This window comes from Crocuta crocuta, unplaced genomic scaffold, assembly GCF_008692635.1.
Source record: "Crocuta crocuta isolate KB4526 unplaced genomic scaffold, BGI_CrCroc_1.0 scaffold305, whole genome shotgun sequence".
In the NCBI taxonomy this organism is placed as follows: domain Eukaryota; kingdom Metazoa; phylum Chordata; class Mammalia; order Carnivora; family Hyaenidae; genus Crocuta; species Crocuta crocuta.
Genome location: NW_027529463.1, coordinates 1,590,695 through 1,602,009, shown reverse-complemented (window position 1 = coordinate 1,602,009; position 11,315 = coordinate 1,590,695).

Here is an 11,315-nt window from a genome sequence, read left to right as displayed (position 1 = left end):
TTTATTTTAATTTTCTCTATAGCTACTTGAGACCATGGACTGTATCTCACTTCTTTAATACGGTGCTTATAATATAATAGAATTGAAGTAATGTTCAATAATAAATCAATAATATAGAGACTCAATGGACATGCACAATGCTACCTTTCTTATCTATCATCTTCAGCCACATCTAGAATTCTTTTTAGCTTAAAATTCAGTGAAATGAATTAAACCCAATAGACAGTGAAAATAATTGTTCACAGAGAAGATGTTTTTTAAGTTATGGATCAGTGGCTTCCCAATATATCTTCATACTTTTGAAAAAATGGAACTGAATCTGTTCTATTTTATAAGTAAAGAAGTCAAACCATGTACCTGCTTATTCAAAGTAGACTAAATGTTATCAGACTATTTCTCAACAAATGAAGCATTTATAATCATGGATTTTCTTTGAGCTAATTTTCTTCAAAGATCTTTACATATATAAGGTAGTTATTAGCCATTAGTGAAACAAAATAGCAGAATCACCCCCCCACACACACACACACACAGTCTCATTTTAGAAGTTTAGATAAAAACTTCCCTATCCCTAGGATACCATTTTTATTCAGCTCATTAAAACCTCAAAACCTGGTCTGAGATACATTCCTTTTCCTGAAAATTACTTTCATCTCTCAAAATGGAAAGCTTTTGGAAAGTAACATATTAAATAATCAACAAAGTAAGTTTCAGAGCATGATGTTTAACCCTCAAAAACCAAAATGGCATCTATTTATTCAAGTTAACAAATATTTATTAAATGCCTACTATATGCCAGGCACTTTTCTAGGTGTTTGAGATAAACCAATGAATGAAACAGATAAAATTCCCTGTCCTTTTGGAGCTTACATTCTACTGGGAAAAGTCGAATAATAAACAGTAAGTGTAATAAATTAAAAAAATAAATAGACTTTTAGAGAGTGATAAGTGCTACTGGAGAATAGAATAGTTTAAGAAAAGGATGAGGGATGCCAGAAGTGGGGCAGGTTTCAGTTTTAAATAAGTTGGTCAGCACGAGGCACACGGAGTTTGTAATACAACACACTTCAGAAGTTTTAGTGTCAAGAAAGCCAGTCATGAGACTATCTGGAGAAAAGACTGCTCTTAGAAGCAACCAGTGCAAAGGGCATGAGATTAGGACAAGCATGGCATGTTCAAGTAGCAAAGGGAGGCTAATGTGATGGAAATGAGAGAGCAAGGCAGAGAATAAAGAAAGAAGTGAGATCAAAGAAATACTGGGTGAAGGTTGGAGGAGGTGACCTTGCAGGAATTGGTTGAAGCCATTGGAAGTCTTTAAGTAGAGGACCAGCAGGATCCGACGTACAGATTCCCGTAACTCTGTATTAAGAAGAAGCTTTAGTGAGGCAAGGATAGTAGCAGGGGGACTCGTTAGGGAACGATTGCAATCATCTAGGTGAAAATGATGGGTTTTGGACTGGAGTAAGACCACAGGTAGTGGTAAGAAATGACCAGGTGTATTTTGAAAGAAGAACCAACAGCATTAACTGATGGATTAAATGTGGGATATGAGGGAAAGAGCAGGAAAAAGCTAGACTCCAAAACTGTGGGCTTGGGATCATTATCAAATTATAGGATAAGAGACTACAGGTAAGGAGATGGGGAAGAAGTTCCATTTTGGGCATGTTGAGTTTCATATCTGTATTAGCCATGTAAATGGAGGTTTTCAGTAGACAATTTGATACACAGGAGAGAGGTCTGGGCTAAAGATGTAAATTTGGGAGTCGATGGCATGTACATGGAATTCAAATTGGCAAGACTGACTGAGATGGCTAAGGGAGGGACTGTTATGGACAAGAAGAAAAATAACTAAACTCTGTGGCCCTTCAACATTGAAAGTTTGGAGGGGGAAAGGAAAAGCCAGTAACGGGAAACCAGAGAGTGGCAATCAGTGGAAGGGGAGGAAAAACCAGGAAAGTGTGGTGCACTCAAAACCAAGAGAAAAACTATATATCTAGGGATGCCTGGGTGGCTCAGTTGATTAAGTATCCAACTTCGACTCAGGTCATGATCTCACAGTTGGTGTGTTCAAGCCCTGTGTCACGCTCTGTGCTGACAGCTCAGAGCCTGAAGCTGTTTCAGATTCTCTATGTGTGTCTCTCTTTACCCCTCCCCCACTCATGCTCTGTCTTTCTCTGTCTCAAAAATAAATAAAACATTAAAAATTTTTTAATAGATATATATATAGAGAGAGAGAGAGAGAGAGAAGGAAAGATGGAGGAGCCTGGATGGCTCAGTTAGATAAGCGTCTGACCCTTGATTTCGGCTCAGGTCATGATCTCACGGTTCATGAATTCAAGCTTTGCATCAGGCTTCTCATTGACAGTGAAGAGCCTGTTTGGGATTTTCTCTCCCTCCTTCTCTCTCTGCTGTTCCCTTGTGTTTGTTCATTTGCTCTCTCTCTCTCTTTCTCTGTCTCTCAAAATAAATAAACTTTAAAACATAGAAGGAAAGATGTCTTTACTCTGCCAAATTGCAGCTGACATGTTAAGTAAGTTGAGTCCTGAGAACTGGTCGTACATGCATTTAGCAGCATGAATGTTACTGGTGGACACAGCAAAAGTGGATAGCATGATGGGGGCAAAATGTTGATGGGAGGGAGTTTAGGAGATAGAAACAGTGTGCATAGACAACTATATCAAAGAAGCAGATACAATTGTTAAGTCTATTTTACAGAGACCCAAAGAGTGTTTGTACTTGACCACAAGTTCTATAATAGTAACCAGCAGAGCTGGGACTTGAAACCAAGTTTGCTGGAATTCAGAATCTTCTCTCTTCACCGGTGCCTTATATTGCCACGGTTCTGCCCTGTTCACAGATAGAATTCAGTGAAGGAAGAAACAGAGATTAGAATGCCTGTATCTTATCTTTTGTGTTTTTCCACCAAGAATTCAGACCAGCATTCCTACGAACTTCCACAGCATAAATTCCCTTCTCACTTCTTAATGCCATTCTCTTTGTGGCCTTCTTTAAAAAATAATAATAATAATGTTTACCTTTCAATGAAAGGAGAAAGACAGAGCATGAGTGAGGGAGGGGCAGAGAGAGAGGGAGACAGAATCTGAAGCAGGTTCCAGGCTCTGAGCTGTCAGCACAGAGCAGGATGTGGGGCTTGAACCCTAGAGCAATGAGATCATGACCTGAGCCTAAGTTAAACACTTAACTGACTGAGCCACCCAGGTGTCCCACTCTTTGTGGCCTTTTTTTGTTGTTGTTTATACATCTTAATCCCCTTCACCTATTTTGCCCACTCCTCATCCCACCCCCTGCTGTAGCAACTACCAGTGTATTCTCTGTACTTATAAATCTGTTTCTGTTTTCCTTTTTGTTTGTTCAGTGTGCGCTTTTCTTATTGTCTCACTTTTGTAACCTCTTATCCTCATTCATCTGATTCCTCTTCTTCAAAAAGATTATCTTGTTTACCTATATGTCCAATTACCACATTCAACTGTTTCCAGATCTCTGAACCCATACTCTATCTACCTAAGAATTATGTCCTTTGGTCCATTTCCTCTACCTAGTAGACTCTATCTGTAAGATCTACAAAAAAGCCCATCACTGATCCTGGCTGAGAAGATAACACACCTCATATAGTCTGAAAATAGGTTGAAGACTCTTTGTGTGCATATATATGGTTGAGGGTGGAGGAAGTAGCAGGTAAACAACAAACAAAACTAGAGATAAATCTGCAGAGGTTAAGTTATATTTCTACTAATATCCTTCGCAGTGTTGGCAAAACATAGATCCAAGGGTAGCAAAAAGTAATATGGTCCATACCATGATAAAGGGAAGAATTAGAAAATAGGGTTTCATGTGAAAAGGCTGGCAGAACATAGGAAGTGAGGATAGGGAGTGAGTCCAATAACCATAGACTTGAGCCAATCAGAAGCCAGGGAAGTTGTCACATTTAGCCCATGAGCACAGGTGACTTGGCATGAGTGTCTTGTTTTTACTTCTCTCTCCACAGCATGTCTTCAAGTGTCTGTGGCTTATTTGTCCCATAAGGTACTACTCAAACTCCTCCTCATACTGGAAAGTCATAGTCATAGTGACAAGCTCAATATAAACAAAACCTCTATTTTATAATGCAGTCTATTTTGGGTCACTTGAAATACTAATTTCTTCACAGGTACTACTAACCTTTATTGACATAACAGTCCTAGTCAAAATATGCATTTTTGCAATACACTGATCTGTCCATGATGGATTAATGCATTTTTCAGCCTGAGTTTGCATACACTAAGCTCTTCCATGTGTATTGCCATCAGTATCTCAGTGAAGGCCATGACTCATGTTCTGTGGCTCTGAGTCATGCTCTGAAGTTATGTGAACTAGTCTTAATTTGTTGCTTTCCAGCTATCAGTATAAGCCTTGCCTGCTGAGAGCTTTGTTTTGTTTTCCTTCCTAGCACTTGGAACTTGCTTAATTGGTAGTTGATAACTTCCACGGTGTGCATTTTACATGACCGGATGAAAGCTGGCTCAATGGCAAGCAAAAAGAACAAAACAAGTTGGCACTAAATAGAAACTGTATTGTGAAAGACATTAGTACTGAGAAAAGTAGAGATTTTGGAGATAAAAAAAATTTTTCATTTGCTTCATTGTAAATCAATTGACTTTAACCCGTAATTCGCAGATCACAAATGAAGATGATAACCCTGGAGAACTAGATAGATAAGGAAGGAGGTGATGGGAGGGAGAAGTCTTGTCTATTCATGTATCCATACATGTGTCTCTGAGATTAAATTATTGTACCAGAAAAGGAGTATTGGATCATATAAGAGGATAACATGCAAGCACAATGGCTTCTACCAGAGCCTAATGCTTCTGGGAAAAAAAAAAATCTGAGTCGTATTCATCATTTTATGTCCTGACACAGTCTAGAATTTGAAAGGCTTTATGAACTAGCATCTGAGAACCTGAGAAATGTGCCGAGAATAGAACTATCCAATTTAGTAAACATGTACACAATGATCTAAGTAATTCACTTCTATGCTAGAACAGATAGGGAGAAGAACTTATTTAATTGTAAAGATATTTAGAAAGAGGATCTTCAAAGTGTTTCTGTAATTTCCTTTTTTTCATTATTGCCCTAATCTTTACTAGTTTTCTGTGTTCATATTTTCGGCAATAAATGTTTAATTTTTGCTAAATGCTTCACATAGATTTTCAAACTTTTAATTAAGGTATACTTTACTTACTGGGAATTCTACAGTCTCTTCTTCATAATAGTTTTGTACATAGTTAAGACTTTATTATTCGTTCCCAATGGATAACACAGAATTAATTTTTGTTTCATGCTATAACATAGTATGTTTCTTTTCCAGAAAATTTATCCACTTTTGGTCTATAACAAGATATTAATAAAACAAAAAGGCCAAATGTCATTTAGTATCGAGGATAGAGGCACTCTGTGGCTCCACGCTTTTTATGGATTACAGATGTGACTAATTCAGAAGTAGATTGCTCTTGAATTGATACACATTGCATTCCAATTTAACACAGACAGATCTATTTCTTTTTTCCTCTTTTCTTCTTTCCTTTACTTTTCCTTTGAAGAATATTCATGGAGTCTGTGTTATTATCTAAGCATTGTGACAGATGTCATAGATAAAGATGTAAACAAGAAGAGCAGACACACTTTTGTTCTCTTGGACCTAAACATCTAGAGACAATGGGCAGTTATTGAAGACATCCCAATTGTCAAAGTCATACAGAAAAGCATAAAGAGTGGTATATTAATCTGTAAGTCATGCTTCCTGAGGAAATGGCAGACCTGGGACCTAAAGTATAATAAAGATAAAGCCAGATGTCAAGGAGGAGATTTGGGAGGCGAGTACATTCCAAGCTGAAATTTAGGGTGTCAGTCAGGGTCAGATCATGAACAATCATGGACTATTCAGTCCTTCCCCCAAACTCAAACCCCGAGATTCTGCAAACTTAGAAAAGAATTTGAAGGACCCCAGAATCTAAAACTAAGGCTATGAGAAGCCTTTGGAGATTAGAACATAGGTCAGAGCCCAGAGAACCTAGAGGAAAGCTTTCTAGCTGTGTACTTTTCTCTCTTCACATCATGCTGACCAACTCAACGCCTCCTCTGCCATACCAGGCTCAAGAAGTGGACAGAAAACACAAGCTCCAGTCGAGGGCCTGCCACAGGTGGCAGTTCATCTGGGCCTCACGGGCAATGGGTGGGTAGGAAGTATAGAATAGTCACCTAGTGCTGAAGAACTAAGTAGCTTCCCGTCATTGAACTTCTACTGGATAACTACAAGAGGCAGCCCCCAGAGGGAGAACAGTTCACAAAATGCAATACCAGGGTCTTTGTGGCCATTATCCCAAAACACACTTTATTTTTACCAAGAGGTGTGTCAACTACAGTGTGAGTTATCCTTCAAGTACATGTCACCAACAAGAAAGATGGTGGTTCCACAAACCTGAACATGCAGGAAAAAACAAAAACAAAAAACCAGACATCTGAGGAGTACAAGTGCAAGCTCTGTGAAAGAAAGACTCAGTCTATCCATAAGAAAGCAAAATTTATGGACCAGATTAAAATATGCAAAATATCTTTATGGAAAATAAAAAAGAATATTGTAAACATCATGTATATATGACTACAAGGACTAGAAAAAAAAGAAAAAAATTTCCACTCAGATAGGTAATGAGAGAGGACTACATTGGTTTCCATTCCACTCTGGTGTATAATTTTAAACTCTTGTGTTGTAGTTTAAACATAAATGGAATCAGACCGTATGACACCACTGTTTATTTTTCACTGGATAATATTTCTTGGCAACCATCTCAAGTTAGCATATGGAACTAACTTATAGTATTGATGAATGAGAACTCTCAGTTTTACCATTGCAGCCCACATAGCATCTAGGTCTTTTACCAGAACTATCTGAAATTCTGTTAGGTTGAAACTTATTCTAAAGATAAAGCCACATGTTTACTATGAAGAGTATTCTGAAGAAACAGTGACAATACAGAAATGTCTGTCTGGAACAAACAATAGCAAACTATAGAGAGTATTTGAGTTTTCCTTTCATTGGAGTTTATGGAGTTTAGTAATATTGCAGATGCATTCCATCTTCTGAGTTGCTCTGGGTCTTTCTAAATATTGCACTTTAAAAACTAGAATGAATTATGATAAAAATCAAGTAATTTTTTAAAAATAATATCTACAAAAAACCAGAATGGCATTATTAGGGACTTTTCACAAACACTAAAGAGATACAAAGTTATGATAACTAATTTTATAATACTGCAATTCAGAAGTGATCTTCCCTTTTCCTAACATTGTATTCATGAAAATAGTCCAACTTTTCTTTTAAGGTTATGTTGCTGGTTTAGTTTAACTATATTAATACTAACTTACTGGTTTGTAGTAAAAAAAGAAAAAGATACTATTGTTTTCAGATTTTCTTCTATTATACTCACTGTACAATAATGACATTATTATACCCATTACATTTAATAGAATTACTGGGAAAATTTAGACATACAAAATTATTTGGTTATTCAAACCCTGGTTTGTATTCTTTTTAATACTGGAAATTAAGTGAACTAACATTTTTATTAGACTCTTTAATCTCATCTTGTTTAAAAAATTTAAAATTTTATAGAGAATCTTTTTCAATTATTATTTTTCTTCAATTACTTTATATTTGAAGATTGAGAAAAAAAGCAAAAAATGTAAAATATAAAGTTAGAGCAATAGGGAGTTTCATATACAGTTCAGCAAATGGTATACAATAAAAGACAAGAAACACTATACCCACTTGCAAATAATTAAATAAACAGCAGGTAAATTAATCAAAGCTTCATATTGTCCTTATTTAAAGCAAAATAATTACTGTCCCTCTTTTTTTTCCAATTGTTTATTTTTATGCTGTCCCTGCTTATAAATCTGGATCCTTATGGAGAAACTGATTATTTTATTCCTCCTTGTCTCCCCACAGGACACACAGGGCACCTCGTTAGTGCTCAATACAGCACTTGTACAATTAATGAAGCAGGATATTCACAATTTTCCATGACAATTATCTTCAGGCTGGGACAAGAAAACAATCATAATTTTATTTTGCAACATTTCTCCCCTGAGGTAGTAAAATTTCCTTTAAACTTTTGTACATATGATGTCCTCACTGACATAAATTCATTCTAATCCTGTCATTGGGATCACCACAGTCTCTGATTTAGGATCTCAGGAAAAAAAAATACATTCCAATTCTGTTGACTCTTTTAAGTCAAGCTTGCCATCAGAATATTGTGTAATTACAGTAATACTTTAAAAGAATCATTCTACATTTTTATGAAGACTTATGGTATAAGTAATTTTCACATATATTATTTTGTTACTCTTTGTAATAGTCTTGTAGCATCAGTGCGGTTAAGGAAAAATGTGGCAAAAGTAAGATAGAAGGATGAATACGTGTGCTTTCAGCATCACACTGGGGCATTGTTTAATAGGCTCCCCTCATGAATTTTTGAAACATCTAGAGCAACAAACCCTTTCTTTGACATACTCTTCATTAGTGATCAGAGTCCAAACTCTATAATGTTACATGTTACCTGGTAGATTTTGTCTTGTACAAATGCAAATAATTTCTGTCTGAATGATTGTAACCAAACAATACGGCTTTGTTGCCATTCGGGATTAGGTTTGTACTCAACCTAGAAATCCAGCCCTTTTTGTTCAGTGTGTACAAAACCCAGTTCCTCAAATGCCTTTTGAATCAGTTTACCATCCTTTTTCCCTAGCTGATAGTGACACTGCCATATTGATATTGATATTGACATATACTTACTCTTTATTTGTATAATTCCATTTTTTAATGTTCTTAAAAAATCATTCTCTGGGTATTTCCATGCTCACTCTCAATTAGCTTCTTTGAGTTGATCATGAAAAAAGAAACATAGAAGAGCTATTATAAACGAAATGGGGGCACGTTATGATCACTTGAATCAGTGTATCCTATCTGTTCTTAGAGGATAACGACTCATAGGTGACAAAGTTCTGTAAAAACTAAAACCAAAACTATCCAGTATTTGCTTAAGGGCAAACTCATCAATAGTACCAGACTCCACTAACAAGAAAAATGGAAGAGGAAAGAGAGACAAATAAGACAAACCATACAGAGCCATCGTTTCCTTTTTCCTCTATACTTCAAACACCTATGATGTATGGCCAAGTCAAAATAAGGATTAAAATGGCTACCCATTTGTGAAACAGATACATCAACAATTTAGTTAAATAGTCATTACATCAAAAGCAAAACCCAACCCTGGTGAAAACAAGGTCACTACATAAAGTAGTGTCTTTATTCTATTTTCAGCTGTTATCTTTTACATAGACTAGAGAAGTTTTTTTTAAAACCCCATAAATTTCTTTTTATCAATGAGGAAAGCCAAAGTCAGAAACAACTCAGCAGAGTCCCCTTACATCTCTTTGACCAGAATTGGATTATATGCCCATTCCTAAAACAATATCTACAAAGTCTTAGCATCTATCAATCGCCCATCACCTGGGACTAGAGTTTGGAGCCACTACTCCCCAAGAATAGGGTTATGCAAAGGAAAGGAGGTATCTGAACCAAATTGTAGTTTGACTGGAAAAAAGAAAGGGGAGAGTCCACTGCATGGTAAGCATCCATGTGCATCTATTATAATACAGCACTTAATTTATTTCGGCTCTGGCCACAGCTGTCACTCAGGACTAGTTCCATCACCCAAGCTTAGATAATATGAGCTCTTATCCAGGGTCTTGAACATATAACTAGAGAATGAAATTGTTTGGTTTTGAAAATGGTGACCATAAAAAAATCCAAGTGGGAAAGTGAAGAGAAGTCGTGGCAACAACTTGCCTCCAGTGACAGTCCTCTCCTCAGATCCTCATGAAACTCTTCCTTTCCCATGGCAAGAATGCTTCTTCACTAAAGCTAGTTAGCATGGGACTTATGCCACCTGGTCCCTAAGAGGTCTTGAGTAATAAAGCAGTGCCTTTGGGCATCTCTGCTCCTCTGTAGTGGCCCATTACCCATTCACCCCTCATCACATAAAAAAGTACCTTGTGAAGAGAGTTGATTTCCTGATTCTACTCTTGTTTCTGAGAATGGGCCCTGATTGTTCTTAGCTGATTAGTACATCCCACCCCCTTGACTATGGTGATTGGTTCGGAGATGAGCCTATAATGCTGAGATGACATGAGTCAGACTCAGGACTTATGCTCAACTTTAAAAGCAAAATGATTTCCAGTGATATGACTTGAACTCTGATCAAGCCACCCTGAAGCTAGGTCCACTGTCTAGGTTTGAATCCCAATCTTGCTATTTAACTTCACTGTGCCTCAATTTCTGCTTCTCTAAAATGGAGATAAAACAATCTTCAGAAAAATTTTGTAAGTATTAATGAATTAGTGCAAGCAAAACAATTAGACCAGTGTCTGACATGTACTTAGTGTTCAATAAATGCTACCTATTACTATTATTAATCCTTAGACCATGAGCTACTGAGTGAATACTCTTTTTTATTTTAATCAGATTGTGTTGGAACTTCTATCTCACATAACAAAAAACCTCTAAACATTGAGAAGACGGGGAATAATTCTCTTTTCTCCCATTTAATACTGCATACATGTATCATGTCATGCTACCTAGATGAAGGGCATGATGGCTCAGTTAAGAAAGAGGCAGAATACAGCTATGTATAATAAATCCATCATGTTCCGCATGGAGCTCTAGTCCCTCCCCCAGGAACTGTGCCAGAACTATCTGCAGCTTATTGGTCAGTGGCTCTCAGAATTGCCCAGAGGCCCTGCTAAATTACAGGTCACTGACCCTACACTCTGGAGCTTTGATTCGGTAAGCCTGGGACGGAGCCCACAATTTTGCATTTCTAACAAGTTCACAGGTGATGCTGATGCTGCTGGTCCTCAGACCACACTTTAAGAACCACTGTTCTAAAGCATGGAATCCTACCTAGTGAGTATGATAGAGGCATAAAGGTAGCTGTTTCCTCCGGCATTCTAGGTAAACCATAGAGTAGCTTCTCAAAGATGAAAGGATTGGCTAAATTAGTAGCCCTACCAGATCCTTGTGTATCAGATTTGCTCTGCTAGCATTTTGTTAAACCATCTTTTCTCATTTTTCCTACCCATTTATGTCTTCCCTAAGGCAAATATTAAGTCAGTAAAATAAATGCATCTGCCCGTATATAGTCCATGGAGTATAGAGGTCATGAACGCTACTAAGGTAGAGTAGGAAACTGATTGCT